This window comes from Panthera pardus, unplaced genomic scaffold (genome assembly GCF_024362965.1).
Source record: "Panthera pardus isolate Hobbes unplaced genomic scaffold, ASM2436296v1 HiC_scaffold_4, whole genome shotgun sequence".
Taxonomy (NCBI): Eukaryota; Metazoa; Chordata; class Mammalia; order Carnivora; family Felidae; genus Panthera; species Panthera pardus.
The window spans coordinates 6,076,433-6,092,320 of record NW_026526969.1 but is presented as its reverse complement, the minus strand read 5'-3'; the positions used below and the strand labels follow the sequence as shown (position 1 = coordinate 6,092,320).

General features: G+C 57.5%; 1 long non-coding RNA gene across 1 annotated transcript in view; it reads left to right on the top strand.

Annotated features, from left to right (window-relative positions):
- LOC109250606 (uncharacterized) overlaps positions 1 to 14,658 on the top strand; it is a 30,698-nt gene extending 16,040 nt beyond the window's left edge. The window contains exon 4 of the long non-coding RNA XR_008419126.1: positions 13,864 to 14,658. This is a non-coding gene — a long non-coding RNA (uncharacterized LOC109250606). The remainder of the gene's footprint in view (positions 1 to 13,863) is intronic.
- The last annotated feature ends 1,230 nt before the right edge of the window (positions 14,659 to 15,888 follow it).

Here is a 15,888-nt window from a genome sequence, read left to right as displayed (position 1 = left end):
AGGAGGTGCCAGCGTGAGTAGTCCTGAGCCAAGGAAGTGGGAGTTTTGTCCTGATAGGGAAACTGAGTCAGAAGCTTGGACTTGTGGACCAGGCTGTGCAGTGGATGAAGAGAAAGGCGAAGCCTGGGTCACTGGGAGAAGTCAGCCAACTTGGTAGGGGGTGGGGGAGGCGTCTCAGGTCTCAGGGCTAAAGGACCTAGTTCCCAGCTCTGAGACCAGGGTGAAGAAGCTGGTGGGAGTGAATATCATTTGTTAAGCAGCTCCGGGACAACAGGGCCTGTGTTGGGTTCTGTATCAGGGGGGTCTTGGCAGGGGGTGGGGACACCTCCAAAGAGGTTAACAGAGTGGCTATAAGGAAGGGAGTGTATGCAGAAAGGGGTGGGGACAAGGGAACCTAGAAGGGAGGCTGAGGCCCAACACAGCAAATGTGGGGAGCTGTGATCTGCCCGGTTCAGGCCTGGGGGGGCCCCGGAAAGGTGGGTGTTCCTGGAGTGTGGACCCCCCACCCTGGAAGCCAAGACCCTAGAGGTACAACCACTGGCAAAGCTATGACCAGGCATGAAGAGAGCCTGGGGGTAAATACCCCAACTTCTCTCTCCTCTTGCCCCCCTCCCTGAGCACCTCATATGCATTGCTCAGCATCATCCTTCAAGATGGAGATTTTTTGTCCATTTTATGGAAGAGGAAGATGAAGGTCAGCAGTGAGGGGACCTGCCCACAGCCACTGCACAGTTCGTAAGTGGCCAAGGCACAGACCTTAGGACCTTGACCTTAGTGCTCCGGGCAAGCCTCCGAGGTGCTCCTCACAGGGAGGACAGAGAAGGCAGCAGGTGGATTGTCGTCAAAGCTGGCTTCGAGAACTCAGAGCTCGTCACCAAGCCAGGTGTCTCCTTCAGGATGGTGACTTTAGCCCCCTCCCGCCTCTGAGCCGGGGCCCTCAGCCACATCTGGCCCTCCTCTGGTGGCTCCCCTCGAGGCCATGGCTGGACGCCGGCCAGTCACGTGGCCCATGCTGACAGATTGGGTGTCTCCGGTGCGCCCGCAGCTGCCGCTAAGTGGCTTCCTGGCAGGGAGTCAGGGGTCACCTCATCGCTGCTCTGCTCAGACGGCACTGGCCTCTTCGGGGGTGCCTCCCACGTCTGTCTGCTGAAATCGGGTGTGTTTAGCATCAGGTCTGAGAGGCAGCCCTACTTGGCGACTCATGGGGGAGCCCTGAGGCCCTTGGGGGCAGACACAGTGCTGGCTGGGGGGTGGGGGTGGGGCTCTGGGCCCCAGTTCAAGTGAGCTGGCGGGTCTCACCACCCGTGTTCCCGGCGTGCCACGGGGGCGGGCTGCTCTGTGTCCTGGGTGCCTGCGTCGCATGGTCTCCTGCTGGCTGCTCGCGGTGTCCAGGCCCCTGGCTCTGGGCCTCGGCTCTGGGTAAGTCGTCCGTCTCAGAACTCTTCTTTTTCTCTTTGCCGTGTGTTCCCCTGAGCCCCTTCTGGGACCTGGGACCCGGTGAGCCTGTGTCTGAACCACCATCCAAGGCTGTGGTCCCGGTCCCTGAGCTCCCCCTTCACCCCACCCCCCCGGCGGGGCAGGGAATGATCACAGGGGTCAGACCAGTGTGGCCCTGGGGCCAGCGATGCCGAACGAGTCTGGGCACGTCACTTCCCTGCCTGGGGCTCAATCTTCTTTGAAAAATGGTAGAGCCAGCTACACGCTAATACATGCTTTGGGACCCCTAAGATGTGTGCACAATCACAAGGCCGGTCGGCCCTTCTCTCCCAGCTGTCTTGGGCTGACCCCATCTGGGACTTCAGACAGCGCCGGTGAGGAGGGGACGCAAGTTAGTCCAGGGTGACACGTGCTCCTAGTAGCTGTCAGAATGAAGGGCGAGTACAGACAAGGCGGGGAGCAGGAAAGTCTCTTCGGAGTGACATTGGAGCAGGCAGTGAGGCCCAGGATGTCGAGTGCAGAAGGAGGCTGGTGAACAAGAATTCCAGATCGAGGGACCCTCACATGGAGGAGGGAAGGTGTGTCAGGAAATCAGACGTGGCTCTCGATGGTCAGAGCGGAAGGTGCGTGGGGTGGGGGGTGGCGGGAAGTCGGCTGGAAAAGTGGGCCCCTGAAGGCCCAGGGTGAGGCCGGTGGGCGGGCCCCGTCTGAGTCAGGCTCCCTGCTCAGGGTGCAACTGGGCACTCTGCTCTGGGGGTCCCTGATCACAGACAGGCCCCGGTTCCCTGCAGTGGAAGCCAGGCCCCGGAGCCAGTGGGCGGGGCCCCGTCCAGCTGACACTGGCTCTTTGTCTACATCTCAGCAGCGGAAGGTGCCTGAGCCCGCGTCCAGCCTGGTTGGAGACCAGCAGTGCCAGCCTCCCATCTGGTCCTGGAGCTGCCCCCCAGAGTTCCAGTGAGAGAGGACAGGATGGCCGCGGGACAAGCGGCTGGCACTGGGCGTGGGGAAGTCTGAGGAATAAACAGCTTTCCCACCACTCACGGGCAGAGGCACAGCGGGTTCCCACAGACGTGGATGGGCCGCCCCGGGCCAAACCTTAGCCGCAACTGAGCCAGGGTGGCGAGCCCCATGCTGTTCCAGATGGCTCGGGGGCTCGGTCAGTTTGCGCACAGGAGTGAGGCGTTCCCCAGATCACCAAGCCTCCAGAATTGAACTAACTCCAGCTCGGTGAGGGCTGGGGGCTGAGGAGGCCAGGGAGGAGGGTGGGGCCCGGGGACAGGGCCCACGGAGGGTCCAGGAGCTCTGAGAGGGGCTTGTGTCCTGAGCCTGGGGATCAGCCGAGGCTTGGCCCGGGCGGAGCTCCCTTGGTGCCTGGCACCGGCCGAGGCTGGGGGTGCCTGGCCTCTTCCAAAGCCCTCCTTGTCGGGCAGCGGGCAGGGCGGGCCGGGGGCTGGGCGCGGCTGCTCATATCTTCCCCGTTACTTCATTCATTTTGCTCCCACTGATCCCTTGTTTATCTCACTGGGAATGCAGCGCAGTGGAAATTGGGGCCAAGGGAAAGGCCAGAGCCTGGGTGGCCTCCAGGAGAGCCCCAGCCTCACTTGCCTGTCTCCCTTACCTGGGTCCCTGGGCTGAACCCTGCAGGAAGGGGGTCCGTCTCTGAGAACTAACATGGGGCCCAGGCGTTCTGGCCCAGGCCGTGTGAGCTCGTGGGGAGCTGACCGCTCTGGGCCCTCCTTGCTTCATTGCAGTGGGAGGTTATTCTAAATGACCTTTGAGAATGAATGCGTATTGTCATGAAATGAGCACCCATCCTGTGACCACCATGTTCTAGCCCCGAGGTCCCTGCTCTCACCCGAGGCTCACACATCTGCATGGATTACCATGAGCACATTTTTTTTTTTTAACATTTATTCATTTTTGAGAGACAGAGTGTGAGCAGGGGAGGGGCAGAAAGAGAGGGAGACACAGAATCCGAAGCAGGCTCCAGGCCCTGAGCCATCAGCACAGAGCCTGACACAGGGCTCGAACCTACGAGCGGTGAGATCACGACCTGAGTCGAAGTCGGACACTTAACCAACTGAGCCACCCCGGCACCAATAGGGCCCGGGCCAACCAATATGGCACTTTAGAGAGGAGGTGGGGCACAGGGGCCATTTCCGGGAAGAGGTGGGGCTAGAAGAAGACCCTCTGGGCAGGGTGGAGGTAGTCAGAAGTCAGGGCTGCCATGGGCAGGGGTGTGTGAGGCTAGCAGGACCAGTGTCTGAAAATGTCCTTTCAGAACGGGTCAGTGGGAAATGCCAGGCCCCCACCTGGCCCTCCTGTTGCAGGACCCCCGGCTGAGGGCGGAGGGTGGAGGGTGGAGGGTGGAGGCTGGGGCATGAGCATCCCCTGGGGTCTTGGGTTAAGTGGGCCCTAATCCCCATCACCAAGCAAACCTGTCTATCCTGGAAGATCACCCCTCCGGTAGAGGGCGGGCACCACGGCTCTAAGCAGCCTGGTCTGAGCCCTTGTCCTTCGTCAGGGATGTTCAAGGACACCGGACCCTGCCGGGAAGAGGCGGCCAGGCCCCTATCAGATGTGGAAACTGAAGCCCAGAGAAGCTGATTGAATTGCCCAGGGCACACAGCTGGGAGTGGCGGCAGCGGGACCTGATCACAGCCTGTCTGACCCGTGAGCGTGCCCACCAGCATCTGGGCTGTGGCTGCCTCGCCCTTCTGGGGTCCCCGCCCTGGGGGTGGCCACCCGATAGGGCATGGATTCAGGCCAGGTACCGGGGCCAGAGCCTCAGTGCCCCCTTGTCTTCTTCCCCCGCAGTGAGTTGGTGTTCCAGTCTGTGAAACGGGATGGGTGGGTCCAACTTGGGGCCGGTGTCTGTCCTCCGTCCTGGATCCTTAAGGAGGAGTGAGGTCATATTTGTCTGGGGGCTGGAGCATCTTGGAAGGAGAAAGCTCGGCAAAGACAAGGGCCCATTGTCCCCCCTTCCCTGGCCCCCTTCCAGCTCCTGCTCTAGTCACCAGACAAGGCCAACCCTGCCTGCAGGCCCCAGAGGCCACCGTGTGCCAATAGGGGGTGACTCAGTGCCCCCTCCCTTCCCGTTAACTGGCATTGCCACCCACCACCCAAGCGTTGTCGGGGGTCCCCCAGAGGGGAGGCCGGGAAAGAAGGGAAGACTTGGGGTCCCAGCCTGGGGATGTCACACTCGGGGCTTTACAGCCGGCTTGAGCGAGGTGCCTCACCATAATAAATAATTAAAAGAGCAGCCTGTGGGCTTGCTTTCGAGCAGCCTTGGTTTGAAGCTCTTACAAGCGTTGGCTCAACGCCTGCTCACAGCACCCCCAAGGGGGGCACTGATGTCATCACCCTCACTGCACAGATGTGGAACGCTCGCCCTCCGCCACCTAGCTCATAGCTGGTAGATGTGGCTGGGAGAGGCGGAATTTGGACTGGAGTCTGCGTGGTTCTCGAGAATTCTACAGAGGCTCCAGGATGTGCAGGTGGGGGCTGAACTGGGGGATGGAGAAGGGGCCGGCCCAGAGTTCGCGTAGTAGCTGGGGAGTCCCAAGAGAGATGTGGGCGCCTCCCCCCCCACCGCCAGCTGGGCCCGTAGACCAGGCCTCGGTCCTTCTGGGCCGCAGGATGGAGGGCTTTTTGCTACCAGGGACCGGGAAGGCTTGGTGGCCTCTGGCATTGACAAGGCGGGATAAGAGATGCTTGAGCAATTTCAGCGCTTTGAGACACCTCCTGGGGCCACACGTGGGCTGGAGACATCCTGCTCTCTGGCCTCCCTGCAGCTCTGAGGCCCATGGAGCTCTGTTAGCCGTGAGCCAGGCAAAGGCAAATAGCAGCTCAAGCCTAACGCGTCCGAAAGTAAACTCTCGATTTCCTCCCCAACCTGCTCCTCCTCGTATCTTCCCCGTCTCAGGAAGCGGCACCATCGTCCGCCCAGTTGCTGGGGCCAGAAAACTGGGAGGCACCCTTGGATCCTCCTGGTTCTCGCCACCCACATCGATCCATTGCCAAGACCTGTCAATTCCACCTCCAAAATAAATCCCGAACCCGCCTCCCTCGGTTCCCGCTGCCACCGCTGTGCCCAAGGCACCACCCGCTCTCCCTGGACGGCACCGCTAAGCTGCTCTCCACCCCCTCCGGCCCACTGCCCCAGCTTCCAACATACAGCAGACCCCACCGTTCTCTTGCCTCCTCCCAGAGGCTTCCTACTGCGTTTGGAGCCAAACTGACACCCCTCGATGGCTACGAGGTCCCCCGTGACCTGGCATGACCTCGTGACCTCACCTCCATCTACTGTCCCCGTGCTGTCTCGTTCTCTTTGCATCTGTGCATTGACACTCACTGCTCGCTCTGTCTAGAAGCCCTTCCCTGCAGTTTTGCACCGAGCGGGTCCCCGCCCCCGGTCCCTCCCATCCCGGCTGGTACGTACCTTGCATCCTTCAGCACACCAAACCGGGTCGCCCCGAGTCCGTTCCCTCAGAGCCACTCTGTAGGAATTTTCCTTGATTTATAACTGCGTGTTTACCTTTTTGTCTCTCCAACTAACCAAGGCCCGTGAGAGCTGTGTCTGCCTTGCCAGCCATCATCCCCATCCCGGGATGGCATTCAAATCTCTGTTGGACGCATTACCAGGCGGGGTAATTGCAGTGGCCATTATTTCTTGAGCATTTCCAGCGCTCTCTCGTGTTGAATGCAGTCACCTCACCACCCACCGAGGGAGGCAACATCAACACCCACCAAGTTTCAGACGTGGAAACCAAGGCTCAGAAGCCAGGGTCAGTCACCCCAGGATCTCGCAACCAGAATACGGCAGAGACAGGTTAAGAGCCCACGGCGGGCAGCTCTGAGGTCTGACCTTCTAGCCACCCTGCCGTCTCGGTCACGAACCGTCCTCGATGCCTTTGCTATAGGCCGTCGAGTCCGAGAAGTCAGCGGTTGCAAGGTGTACCGCTGTTTTACGGCCCATTCAGTCAGATAAAGACTCCAAGAACTAAATCAGCACGCGCCATCCCAAATTTCAAAGATGTGAGATTGTGGTAACAGCGTCGTCGTCTGGGAATTGGTGAAATACGGTACTTGGGGAACAAAAACCATTCAATCCTTAGGACCCAAGGGACACAGTAATGGATTTCTCAGCAGTGCTGAGGATTGTTCCCTAACCACCTGGGGGCACAAAGGAGGCCTGCCTTTTGGCCCCCTGGAGAGTTCAAGGTCAAGCAAGGACAGTCTGATGATGAATGTGCTGGATGGTGTGGTGAGAGAGCCCTGGGCTTCCCCAGAGGGTGGGAAGTGCGGGGTGCAGGTGGTGAGGCTTCACAGAAGAGGGGGCGTCGAAGGCAGACACCAGAGGAGGAACAGAGGTTAAGCAAGCTGAGAGGGGGGGGAAGCATGCCAGGCACAGGGCAGGGCCCATAGAAAGGTCTGGAGCACACCTTCCCTTGTGGGAAACGGCATGTGGCTGGGGCGGAGAGCGAGCCAGGAGGTTGGACGGGTCATGGGATGGATGGTGATGGTCCTCCCCAGGCTGATGGAGCTGAGGCTCCAATCCTGCAGAGCAAGGAGCCCGAGAAGTCACCAGACAGCAGAATAACAGAGCCACCTCTGTGCATCAGAAGGGTGGAGTGAGGGGTGATTGGGAACTCGAAGGCAGCAGGGAGGCCTGGGAATGTCTGGGGAGAGGCCGTCAAGTCACTCGGACTGGATGGGGCCGCTGGCCTGAGTCACACGCTCGCTCTGGGGGCTCCCCTGGCATGGCCGGGCCCACTGGTAGGGGGCATGGGGAGGCAGCCTCCCCCAGGCCTGGGAATGTCCCGGGCAGCTGAGCGCCCGCCAGAGGCCGGTGAAAGGCCCACTTACCATGACGGATGGGGGCCCCGTCGGCCACGCCAATTAGGCAAGATGGAGTGCCAGGGCAATGCTATAAATATCTTGGCTGCTGACCAGCCCAAGAATGTAAATGATGGTGTTGGACAAGCAGGAAAAAATGTTCAGTTCAGACAGGATGGGGTTTTTGTGTGTTTTTAAAACATGCTTTTCCCTCCCCGAAGACTTCAGGTCGGGCAGCAATCAGCCTGGGTGCCCAAGAGCGGGCTACTTGTCCCGTGGGGGGCCACAGCGAGGACCCACGAAATCCAAGTTTGGGGGCAAGTCCCTGGAAAAGTCAGCGCATTTGAAGCCCAGAAAAAGCCTGAGCCCCGCTTGCAGCCTTGTCCCTGGCCAGAGGGGTACACTAGCCATCCAGCTCGGGGACACAGGTGCAGGCGACTAGAAGCATTCTCCCCTACACCGACTGTTCCCAGAGTTCCCTGTCTTGTTGTGGGTGGGCCGGACAGGGCGTCACATGTTGGGGCTGAGGGCAAACCCAAGCTCTTCGAGATCAGAGACGGGAGGACGAGCTTTCTGTCGGGGTCATCGTGCAGTAAGGTGGGGAGACTCTCTAAGGCGTGCGGGGAGATGTGGGTCCCACCTGCCCTAACGCTTCTTGTAAATCTTGCGCAACATTGACCTACAAAGAGATTAACCCTCCCCCCATCATCTTTTTCATTTCGAACCACAAGGCTGCAGGACGACAGGCAGGGGGAAGCAAGGGCTGGCTGAGAAGGGAAGCGGTTCAGCATGTCCTTGGAGCTGCCTGGAAACCCTCCATCCAGCCCCGAGAGGGAAATGCATAAGGTCGCCTGACGCAGGAGGGTCCGGATGGAAGAGCCGGACTGGCAAATGGGACAGAGTGGCTATGGTCCAGGGTGAGCCAGGCCTGCAGAAGACCTTAGGTCAACAGAAAGGGCACCATTCAGGGTACTTTGTGGCACGAAGGCCCTGGTCTTCGTGTCCAGGAGAAGGCACATTGAATTGGGAAGGACGCACCATCCTGCATACATACGTTGGGGGGGGCAGGGAGGAGGGGGCACGGACAGAATGGAGTCAAGCAAGTTCTCATCCCCTGGTCCAAAGCAGCCCACCTGTAGGGTCCAGACTAAGGGAATGGGTCGAGAAGCTCACTGGACTACTTGAGGGGATGATCGAGGAATTGACTCCCTTGGCAAATATTGGTTGAGGGCCCGGTATGTGCCAGGCACTGTGCTCAGCTCTGTCTGGAGTCCCCAAGCACAGAGGCAGGGCATGGGGGTCTGGCCTGCCAGAGAAGGGGCTCACAAGGGCCTGGAGACTGGACGCAGGCTCAGCCAAGCTCCAGACACAACTGTGGGTAGAGCTCAAATCCTGAGGGCGGGGGGGAGTGGGGGGAGTTCCAGGGCTGGGAGGCAAGCCTAGACAGATATTGGGTGTTGGGGCTGGACCAACTAGAGGAGGGTAAAGGGCAGATGTGGGGCTTGGTGGGCAGGAGCAGACCTGGGAGGCACAAAGCGGAGGTCCGCCCTGCTCCCTCGGAGCCCCCCCGAGAAGGTGGTGGTGCCTCAGCCTGGGTAGGTGCCCTTGGAGAACAGAGCTGACCCTGCAGGTGAAAGGAATGATGGGACCCTGCACCCTGGCCAAGAACATGCCACTCATCTTCAGGGCCTGCAGATAGGCCTCAGAGCAGACAGAGATGTGCCATCCCTCTTGGGCTGGAGAAGGGTCCCATGTGGGGGCAGGGAGTGGAGCAGCGGACCGAGTGGGCTCCCACTGGGCCAGTGGGTTGGGCTCAGTCCTCCTGGCCTGGTGGAGTCTAACAGGGTCCACAGCTACCACACCATGGAGAGAGGTGGCCACCCAGAGAGGCCCGGACCATGCAGACGGGTGGAGCCCTGACCTGTGCCCAGCCACAGGCTGCACCTTCCCATTGGGTGTGCAAGGACCTACATGTGCACAGACATCTCAAAGCAAGTCCCCAATGGTGCACGTTGGCGGGAGGTCGATGGGGGTGGCGAAGCCAAGAGAAGACATGTCTATGGAAGTTCAAGGGTGTGAGATTGCAAACCAGAGTTCTAGCATACAACCAAGGGTGTGAGTGTGCCCTGACAGTGTGACCCATGTGGGCATTCACAGGCTGCCCAGGGATTCCAGACACCGGTGACTTGGCAGTGGTGTGTTGGTGTGTATTTCTCGATCTTCAAAGATGATTTCTGGTCACTGTGGCCCTGTCCCCCGTGGTCACTCCTGGGGCACTACCCCTTCCCCCCGCCACCCACACACCACCCATCCCAGAGCCAAAAAGATTCATCTTTTTCCTTGTGATTTCTTCTATTGCTTGGAAACTTATAAACCACTTGGGAAGTTTAAGAAAAGCTAAGGAAGTTAACAAAAATGTATAAATGCTTTTCCAGAAGGTAAGAAAGACTGCAATGTTTCCTACTAGCTACTGTAGAATTTTATTACTTACTTATGTAAGTGTTAACTCTGTCATCTGCCTGGAGATAATTTAAATATAAATTTATAAATATAAAGTGTTAGCTAATTTCCTCACACCCCAAATTGCTGTCCCTCCAATTCATTATAATACTTGCTTTACCAAGTCTTGCGTTTTTATATATAGTAGGCTCTTGTATATAATTGCTGCTTTGTGTTTTGTTCCAATGGTGCGTGTTTCTGATCTACTCTAGTAGCACGCTATTAAATTATTGTTCTTTTAGAACATGTTTTATGGAAGGCTTTATAGCATAATAGCTAAGATTATGGTCTTTGAAGTCGAACTCACTGGGATTTATATATAGGAACGTTGCCACTGAGTAAATGTGTGACCTTGGGCAAGCTACCTCAGAATTCTTCAGCTGTAAAATGGAGTATTAGGAATTCTATAAATAACATCTTCCTCACACATTCAGAACAAACTGAGAGATAGCTACAGGAATAAGTCACAGAGATAAAACATTAACCTTATTACTGAGGACTGCTGTCCACTGCCACAGCTTGATTCAACGTTGTACTAGAGAGTCCAGCCTTTGCAATAAGGCAAGAAAAAGATATGAAAATATGATTAGAAAATCAAGCCAAAAAGCAAAGCCTCAGTGGGCACTCTGATCCTTCATCCCTGACTTAGGTAGACTTGAACCTGTGTCATAGGTAGTGCTGGACCCCCTGGGTCTTCCCTCCACCTGCTGGAAGAGCCTTCTCCCATCAAGTTACTACAGACCACAGTTGAAATACAAGTATCCTGATGAAAGAGGAACAAGGGAGGAGAGAGAGGCCAGGAACATCCTCTTGATAAAGTCCCTTCTCATAGAAATATGAGGTGGGGATGGCAGTGGAGACTCCCCCCGTGACAACCTCACATGGGGTTGTAGTCAGCATGCATGTGAGGTACTCAGTACAGTGTCTGACACGTGGGTGCACAGCAAATACTGTTCTTATGCACAGGATCCTATTCCCTTTCCTTCTCCTCTTGTTTTGAATTTCTTACAAAAAATGTCCCCCATGTATTTTTCCAGATGAAATACAGGGTCCATTGGTGGTGTTCTAAGAAAAAAATGCTTGTCCTTAATACCTGGCTCACCCCCCACCATTTCAGTACACGCTACATCAATGTGTAAATGATCCCGGGGGTCGGGGAGGGCGGGGTGTGGGATTGGTTCAGGTACAGGACTGAGGTGGGCAGCAGGGAGAGGAAGGATGGGTGGGTGGAGAGGTTAGTGGGTTTGGGGAATGGGAGGCCAGTGTGGAACCAGGTCCAGAGACTCAAAGACGGGGATTGTGAGTGAGCGGTAGAGGAAGCTCCCAAGAGCCAGGTGGGCTCTCAGCTGAGGAGAGCCAGGTGGGCAACCAGGGGTGATGATGTGAGCACGGGAAGTGAAGACCAAAGCCAAGGGGGTGTAATCTTCTGGGAACTGAGAACGTGTATCAAAGTCCAGGTCCTGGTTCCAGGGTCCAGCTCTGCCGCTGGCCGCTGTCGCAAGCTGCAGACCCTCCCTGGGCCTCGGAGCCCCTTTATCAAATGAGGGTCCTCTCCATGCCACAGGGCTGCAAACCTGATTGAGGGGTGTCCCCCGGGCCCCCCAACCTATTCTTTCTCTCCCCAGACACCCAGGCCTGCTTCCTTTTCCTGTTACCTCCCTTGAGCCTTAATGTCCTCCTGGTCCCTGGAAAGGGGAAATGCTCAGTTACCGGGACTCTGTCCCTCCCCACCCACCACTCTGGGTCCATCAGTCCCCACTTCTGGGAAAACAGCCTTCCTTCACTTTGGCCCCACTGCTACCTTGGCTTTTCATGAATGCTAATGCATTCATTCAGCAGCCTGCAAATCCCCTCCTCTGTACCTGCCCTCTTCTTGTCCCTGGGGACACGGAGGGAAAGAAGCCAGGGACCCACCCACCTAGAGCTCTCTTTAGTTCATTCATTGCATTCGGGGGGCGGGAAGTGGCAGAGAGGGAGAGAGAGAATCTTAAGCAGGATTCAGAGCCTGACTCAGGGCTTGATGTCACGATCTGTGAGATCATGACCTGAGCCGAAATCAAGAGTCGGATGCTGAACTGACTGAGTCACCCGGGCGCCCCCTGTCTCATTCATTCTAAAAATGGTTTGGAGGGACTGCCGTGTTCCTGGAACAGGGAAAACAGTGGTGGGCGCCCAGACTCGGTCTCTGCTCCTGGGGGACTTCCAAACTTCAGGTCAGTGAGCCAGGAAATTATCACTCATGTGATCTGCGCTCCGCGGGTCCCCATGGCAGCCCAGAGCAGGGGGCCCAGACTAGCCCTCGGAAGGAAGGAAGGCTTCCCGCTAGAGGTGATGTCTGCACTAAGCCGACGGTTGAGCAGACATTAGCCAGTCACGCCGCCACCAGCAGGAGGGAACGAGGCAAAGAGGACTCCAGGGAGAGGGGCACATGATACACCCGGGTGTGTCCGGGGTGGCCGACCCAGAGTCGGACAAGAGAACTCGAGGCGAGATCGCTGTGGGGGTCTGAAGCCATAGAACACAGGGCCTTGTGGGCACGGCAAGGGTTTCTTATGTTGTCCTACAGGTGGTGGGCAGTTAGTGCAGGGCAAGTGACACTCTACGGTTGGTGTTTTTAACAGGTCAGACTGGATTAGAAGGGGCAGGAGGGGATGAGGGTAGGGTGGGAAAGCTATCCCAAGAGATAGGGTGGAAATCGGATAGCAGCTTCGAGGGGAAGGCGGGGAGCAGAGGGGTAAGGGGGGAGGGGTGACGAGGGTAGGGAGCGGTGGGTGTGGGTAACAGGACAGTGCTGTCCTAGTGGAAATCTAGACATGGACAAGCATGAGATTTCCTGGCATGCCGGCGGCTGGACCTGGGACGGGGAGGAAGAGGCACGTGTGTAGAAGTGACTCAGGTTTGTTCAACAGGGACAGTTGCGTCACTGACCCAGAGCACTGGGGGGGGAGCAGTTTGGGGGGAAGAGGAGGTCTCTGGGTTCGGACTGCTGAGATTGAGGTGCCAGAGATGGACATCCAGGCAGAGACAGCACCGCCCATCTGGACCAAGGAGGGTCGAGTGGGGTCCCAGGAGCCCGGGAAGGGGACGGTATTGGGGGAGGGAGGGGCGGGTGGTCCGGTGTTGAATGAGGCTGAGGTGACACCAGTGCAGTGCCGGTGGGGCTGGGCTCCAAGGGGTCCCCACTGACCTGGGTGGGAGCGGGAGGCCGACGAAGTGTGCTGGGGAGTGAGAAGGAGGTGAGGAGTGGAGACAAGTATGCAGACAGCTTTCTGGAGACTGGCCGGGGCAGGGAGGTAAGAGATGGGGCAGCCAGAGGTGGGAGTGGGGCTCCGGGAAGGTTCTCTTCTTCCTTTGATGGTGCAGTGCTTAAGTGCCAATGATAGCTGGTGGTCGAGCAGGTGGGGGGAGGGGCCCAGGCGCAGGTGGGCACCCCTTGGTAGAAGGGGTCTGTCCTGGAGAGACAGGGGAGGAGAGGGGCCGGCTGGCCAGAGGCCTGGAGATGTGAGGTTGAGGACAGTCCCACTGAACTAGTTCCAGGCTGAGGACAAAGGCTCAGGGTTTGGGGACGGAGAGGGAGGCATGAAGGGCTTCTGTGTGAGTGTTCAGTGACAGAGGAAAGCCCCGGCTGGGCCTGGGGTTGGAGTCAGAGGTCACTGGGCCAGGTCTGAGTCTGGAATTAGGGTCAAGATTCAGTTTGGGCTCAGAGAGGGCTCTGTCCAGAGTGGAGAGCTGACGGTTAAAACAAGGTCAGAGCCTCGCATCTCTGGGGCCTGTCCCGAGTTCAGGGTGCAGCCCTAGAACCACTGAGGTCAAAGGTGAGCTCTCCCAGGGGAGATCTGTCCCGGGGTCTGACCTGTCCCGGCTCCCATCCAAAAACCTCCATCCCGAGGGACAAGGCCAGCTCAGACCCCACTCTTCCTTCGGGCCAGAAGGGCCCCCAGCCCAGCCTACCCTCCCCACGGCTGGGCACGAGCCGAGTCCTGCCCTGCCCAGTCCAGGGTGAGAATTCCGGCCACACGTCTCTGTGATGTGGTCACATTGGAAAAATGTTAATCAAATATTCTCCTCCGTGTTTCCTTTCTTTCCCAGGCTGGATTCCTAGAAGACAGGAATTTATGGTGTGAGAGCTCCAGCCCCCGCAAACCCGCAGCCAAGGTCAACAGCACGAGGGGGGCAGCCCTGCCAAGCGAGGAGGGGAGCAGTGACTTTGGGAGCTGGTTGCACAGAAAACCAAAGTACATGCATTAAAAAAAAAAAAAAAAATCCCATCTCTCCCTCACGTTCCCAAACTGGGGGCTTAAAAAAAGTCCCCCAGACTGGCCCAGACAAGGCCCCTTGTCTGGGAAGACTGAACCCGTTTGGAGACAAGGCATGTGAAGCTGCTGGGGCGGGGGCCCATGGAAGGCCTCGGGGTGGGTGGTGAGCAGGCTACGCATGTGTCCCCATCCTTTGAGCCAACCGAGGGCAGCTGAGATGGAAATAGGAGCCCTGGGCCCTTCAGAAAGCCCCCCAACGTGACAGCCTCATTTGCCCCCTCTCCCCTCTCCCTTCCGGAGTCGGGGGTCTTGACTACCCACACACACTGAATGCCCAGCACCCTGGGGACCAGACCTCCCTGTCACAGGCCCTGAGTCTCTGGCAGGAGAGAATAAGTTTGCCCCAGCCTCCTAGGGAGGTGAGGAGGGGCCTGGAGACCACCTCAATTCAGACTCCAACTACTGGGCGCTGGGAAGATAGCCCCCACCATGGTCCAGAGCCCAGGCAGGTGCAGCTAAACACCCACCGGTTATCTGTGCACCTGACGTTTCTGAACCCCATGGGGTTGCACCACCTGGGAAAGTACAACAAGGCAGCCTCCTGTCCTGGAGAATCCCCGGCAAGCGGAGGTGGCGGGGGGGGGGGGGGGGAGCACTGACATGGAAACGGATGGCGACCATCACGTGAGGGGCTGTGGGTCCCCCCAGGGTGGGAGTGAGCACCCTGGGGTGCAGGGAAAGACATTGGGCAGAGAAAGCTGCCCGAAGGAGGTGCCCCCCAGGGGTGGCCGGAGTTCACCAGGCGGACACCCAGTGGGAGGGGGGCTTGGAGGGAACATTCCAGCTAAGTCCACAGCATGTGCAAAGGCCCAGAATGTTTATACCTTGGTAAGACTTTTCATATAAATAAATGCTCAAATCCAAAAAAACAAAAAGGCCTCTGGCAAACCTCATGTCTGGGTTTCTTGCTCAGAAAATGAAGCCCTGCTCTGCCCTGGAGACCAGGGGCCAGCAGAAGGGGGGTGTCTGACACGGCCCTCAGGTTCCCACCCCTTCCACCCCCGCCCGACACTGGCTGCTTCCTCCCGACCACCTCCTTCCAAGGCCAAATTACCACTTTTGCCCTGGTCTCCTGCCGTGTGCCAGGAGCCGAGAGGGGATAGGGGACACTCCTCTGGGGCACCGGGGTCTTTCCAGGGTCTCTGATCCCTGGATGCCTGGAGTAGAGGGAACCTGAACCTCCAGTTTATATGGGGTTTTTTTAATGGTTATTTATTTATTTTGAGAGAGAGAGAGTGCATGTGAGCCAAGGAGGGGCAGAGAGAGAGAGAGAGAGAGAGAGAGAGAGAGAATCTGAAGCAGGCTCTGCACTGTCAGCACAGAGCCCAACATGGGGCTCCAACCCATGAACCGTGAGATCAGGACCTGAGCCAAAATCACGAGTCAGATGCTTAACCGACTGAGCCCCCCAGGTGCCCCTATATGTTATTTTTAAATCTCTTTTTGGCCCTCAAGTAGAGAGGATTCACTGATTTAATTTTTTTTATTATTGAAGACTAATTGACATACAATATTGTATGAGTTCGGGTCGCCTGGGTGGCTCAGTCGGTTAAGCATCTGACTTCGGCTCAGGTCATGATCTCACAGTCCGTGAGTTCAAGCCCCACGTTGGGCTCTGTACTCGGACAGCTAGGAGCCTGGAGCCTGCTTCGGATTCTGTGTCTCCCTGTCGGTGACCCTCCCCCATTCATGCTCTGTCTCTCTCTGTCTCAAAAATAAATAAACATTAAAAAATTTTTTTTAAATAATATTGTATGAGTTCAGGTGCACAACAATACATATGCACATGCGTTCTCCA